Source organism: Schistocerca americana, chromosome 6 (genome assembly GCF_021461395.2).
Source record: "Schistocerca americana isolate TAMUIC-IGC-003095 chromosome 6, iqSchAmer2.1, whole genome shotgun sequence".
NCBI classification, from domain to species: Eukaryota; Metazoa; Arthropoda; class Insecta; order Orthoptera; family Acrididae; genus Schistocerca; species Schistocerca americana.
Genome location: NC_060124.1, coordinates 96,544,547 through 96,549,790, shown reverse-complemented (window position 1 = coordinate 96,549,790; position 5,244 = coordinate 96,544,547).

Sequence of the window (5,244 nt, the reverse complement as noted above, 5' to 3'; positions counted from 1 at the left end):
TAATGTCCTCTCTGGTAAGCCGTCAGGTATTTTATCGTTTCGCCCAAGGGGGGGTCCCTCTAACCTAAAAAACCCCCGTGTGCACGCCACACGTACTCTGCTACCCTAGTAGCTGCTTCCGGTGTGTAGTGCACGCTTGACCTGTCTAGGGGGGCCCTACAGTTCTCCACCCAATAACGGAGGTCGATGAATTTGCAACCATTATAGTCGCAGAGTCGTCTGAGCCTCTGGTTTAGACCCTCCACACGGCTCCAAACCAGAGGACCGCGATCGACTCTGGGCACTATGCTGCAGATATTAAGCTCAGCTTGCACTCCGCGTGCGATGCTGGTTGTCTTCACCAAATCAGCCAGCCGCCGGAAGGAACCAAGGATGGCCTCAGAACCCAAGCGCCAGGCGTCATTCGTTCCGACATGTGCTACTATCTGCAGCCGGTCACACCCAGTGCGTTCAATAGCTGCCGGAAGGGCCTCCTCCACATTACGGACGAGACCCCCCGGCAAGCACACCGAGTGCACACTGGCATTCTTCCCCGACCTACCCGCTGTTTTCCTGAGGGGCTCCATAACCCGCCTAACTAATAGGCCCGCCCTCTGTGACTGTCGGAGAATCGGCCACTGGCCCAACAGGCGAGGCATCCTGTGGTGGCTCGGAAACGATGTCATCACCACTAGGAAGCACCCCGTACCTGTTGGAAAGGGGTAAGGCAGGTGCCACGCGGCCAGATCCCACCTTCGCCTTTCGGCCAGGCACGCGCGAGCCCACCACTGTCCGCCATTCACCCTGGAGTGATGGCTGACCTGTAAGATGCTCACTGCCGGAAGACGCAGCGACATCAGGGGTTCCATGTGATTCCAAGGCCACCGAAGTAGGCATAGGTCTCACCACAGTTGCCCCAACGCCACTACGAGCCGACGCCTGCGCCTCGAGCTCGATGAGCCTAACAGACAAAGCCTCCACCTGCCCCCGAAGAGTGGCCAATTCTCCTTGCGTCCGCTCACAACAACCACAGTCCCTACACATGACTATGTTTACCCTACTCTATACAGTGACAAATTCCCAAGATAATCTTCTGATGAGCTACTCTGATAGTCAAGAAACACTCACTGAAATACGAGACGCGAAAACTACGCTAGGTTTTCCCAGAAAAACTATTTAAAAGCTAAGCGCAGCAAATAAGTACAAAAACGCTTTATACAAACAGTACTCGCTGCTGCTGGTGCTCTCGCTCTGGCTGTCACAAGACAACTGCTGATTCAAGTGACTAGTGGCTAACGGCCGCGAAACAAACAAAAGACGGTTTTAGGGCGCTTTCTGTTCTAAACGATCAAGAAAACACTAAGAAATCTAACACGAAAACTACGTAAAGTTTTATCAAGAACTGTTAGTTACTATGCAGAGCAGATAAACACAAATAGAATCCCTTCCTTAGTGGAAGGTCGTAAACAAAATGCAAAATAAACGCTTTATACAAACAGTTGATGGTTGTCCATATTCCCAATTGCGAATGAATTTAATGTATCGAATGAGAGTGTCTGTACGTTCCAACACTGCAAGGGTCGCAGCTGTGTGCTGACGGCAAGTGCGCTGGAGATATGACAGATTTGCGATGCTGACAGGCACCTCACCTAGCGATTCGTCCACTGCCAGTTCTCCGTATACATTTTGGAAGCTTCTATGAATTCGTTCGATGCTCTGTTTGTTCGCCAAAAGAATCTCAGTGACACCTCTCTGCGTGGAACGCACCTCATTTATTGATGTCACTTTGAGGGCTACACATAGCGCTGCCACCTATCGGAACTTTAAGAAACTGTAGGGGCTGAAGTAGGAATATTCCATGATGTCCCGGAACAAATTCCAAATTTCTTCAACAGAAACTGATGGAGAAAAAAATTAATTATCGCCCCACGTATACTTTGGCAACGTCCTTGCCGCAGTGGATACTCCGGTTCCCTTGAGGTCGCCGAAGTTAAGCGCTGTCGGGCGTGGCCGGCACTTGGATGGGTGACCATCCAGGCTGCCATTTTTCCGGGTGCACTAAGCCTAGTGATGCCAATTGAGTAGCTACCTGACTGAATAGTAGCGGCTCCGGTCAAAGAAAACCATCATAACGACCGCCGGGAGAGCGGTGTGTTGACTACACGCTCCTCCTATCAACATATACAATTGAGATTGAGGCTGACACGGCGGTCTTACGGTCCCGATGTATAATTTGACTAATTTCACATCCCTGAAGGTCCTCGTTGTTTACAGAATACGATTTGTGAATGAATGAATTACTGAGACTGCGTTGTGCAGACTGCTGGCCCGTCTACCAGTAGGTAAGACAAACTTCTTCATCATCTTAAGATGGAATGCAAGAATCTTACTACAGCCGTAGAGTTTCGCCTTCTTCGTTTGGATAATAAAGGAATGCACAGCCGGGAGTTTTACAGTCCAGCTAATGAGTAGTTTCGTAACTACACTAATCTGCTGTACATTCTCGCTCCACGACCAATCGTCATCATGTATGCACCCGTTACTCGTTGTCGACATATTGCTCATCAGTGGGAAAACACGTTTTATCTAGTTTATTGCACGCTAATAGTAATATGGAGGAGGAATTGAAGCTACAAACAGCATTTGAGCAGTTTTCTTTGTGTATATGTGAGCTGTAATGAGCCGGACAAATACCGCGTCTCTTCTGGAAATTACCACGGGATTTACAGCAGCCGGTTTTCATAATGCTCAACGAAATGCCTATCCGCTTTCACCGTATTGTTCCTAGTGGATGTGTGGCTACAAGATAGAGGAAAACGAAATTTTTTTAAATAAAGGGCTACGGTCTGGAGAAAAATATTAAATCAGTCATTGTAGTAAAGAAATATTTCTAGAAATATGTACAGGCTTAGCTACGAATACATATTTGTATCACAGTCTGCACCTCACACGAAAAAGGAGCCGAAGACATAAAGTCTCTCAGCCAATGAAAAAAAAAAATTGTGACAAAGCAGCCATTAGTTATGAGTACGAGGAGAGATAAGTTCCGCAAAGTATCTATAAGGAGCAGTCAAATGAAAACGCGGTAGATGGAAAAACGAGAGTAAACTGTTTACTACTTCATAAGTAATCGCCATAAATGTTAATACATGTGTCCTATTTTGAGGTAATGTGGCCAATGCCTTCATCGGAAAGTACTTGCGTTACCTGCAGAACCATGATGCAAGTAGGCTACCACCTCTACCCCCGATCACCAAACGGAAGTCGCATTTGCGAGGACGAAGATTCAAACCTACACCGGCCATCCTGATTTACGTTTCCGCAGATTTCCCTAAATCTGCTTCAGGCAAATGTTGGGACGGTTCCTTTCAAAGGGCGTTCCCAGAGCTTGTGCTCAGTCTCTAATGACTTCGTTGTAAACAGGAGGTTAAACACTATTACCGAGATTTCCCTAAATCGCTTTACGCAAATTTCGGGATGGATCCTTTCAAAGGGCGTTTTCCAGAGCTTGTGCTCCGTCTCTAATGATGTCAGTGTAAAAGGGAAGTTAAACACTGTTCGCGAGATTTCCCTAAATCGCTTTGGGCATGTATCGGGACGGTTCCTTTCAAAGGGTGTTTTACACAACTTGTGCTCCGTCTGTAATGACTTCGTTGTAAACGGGAGTTTAAACACTAGTTCTCCTCCTCTTAGTCCGAAACAAATCAATGGTCACGAACTTCAAGACTCCAGAACTAAGGAAATCGCACGGAGAGCGATCCAGACCGCATAAGAGGTGAGTAAGGGCCCGGCTGCTTCAGCGCAGTCGAAACAACCTTGGAAACTTGTTGGTTCGTCATCACAGAACACAGCTAAACAACCTTTTCGACACGTGTGTCCGCTGCTTGTTGCCAGGGTTGTTGTGAGTGTGCTGCAGCAGTTTCAATAGGAAGCCCTTATAATCATCCATGCACAGTGGCTTCTGTAGCTTTGGAGCCCTGATGAAAGATATTTGTGGCTATTTCCTTCGCACGAGCAGGTGCACTTCGGGGCACAATCACGATTCTTTAGGCAACCGGAAACATTTTTTTCATGAGGGCACTGACCACCTCGTCTCACAGTTGGATGACTATATTTGCAGTTATGACGATTAGTTTCGAAATAATAAACAGTTTACCTACTGTGATTCTTCAGTTTATTTCTTGCTCGAATAGACCACGGGTGTAGTGCCGGTCCGTAGTGTCCGACGGGTACAATATTTCGGCGATCAGACATGTCACCATCGTCAGGTCCGCTGACAATCTGAGCTCGTGAGGGCGGGCAGCCATCTTAAATCCGCTTCCCTTGCGAGGTGTTCTCTCCGCGGTCCGCACCCACACGTCAGCGGTCGGTGAGATGCTAGCCTCAGCTGGCGTCTCAACCGACCACTGACGCGCGGGTTGGGGATTTAAGACGGCAGCCCGCCCTCAGCAGCTCAGTTCGTCAGCGCACTGGACGATGGCAACATGTCTGATCGCCGAAATATTGTGCCTGTTGGACACTATGGACAGGCGATACACCGGTGGACTATTCGAGTTTCCCTCCTGTTTATCTCATCTACGTCGTTTCCATTTGACTGCTCCTGATATTACTCAAATTAGCTAAAAGAAACTGAAAATAAAAAAAATATACTAAATAGTATTCTTAAAGACATAATAGCGATAGGAATGGTCACTGAACTGTCAACGTTTACATAAGGTAAAGAATCCCTTTGTTACTTTAGCTCAATCTCTAACACAAAATGGAAAAGAAAAAGATATATGGGTGGAAATTCCCGATGTAGGGAATCTCTGTGACTGCGGACTCCCCTCCAGTGGAGCACAGATTTTTTAAGTAAACCCAGTCATATTTAGGAATGAAAGAAGAACTGTGAATGACATTATTCTTTTTCGTCAGTATTGTAGGCAATGGATCACTAATTCACTTGGGCATGTATGGAGAAGGAAAGAGGATTACGTATCCTTCAAAATAGTAACTTTTCATTCGCCTAAAATCTTCACTGACACCGTCTAAAAGCAGATGATCCGGACGCGGGATAGGCAATGACCCTTCTGAAAATGATGAACCACTCAATTTTTGAATAATATCATGGTCATTGAACCAAGTTCAGTGGTTCCAAGGACATCGTGAAACACTTATAGCACCATGCTAGGTGAGTAAAGGAAGTTCTATGACAGATCTGGCTTGACACGTGATGGGTAGATTCGGGCGTCTAATCGTAAAAGGTTTGGTAGTTTATGTCAAGTG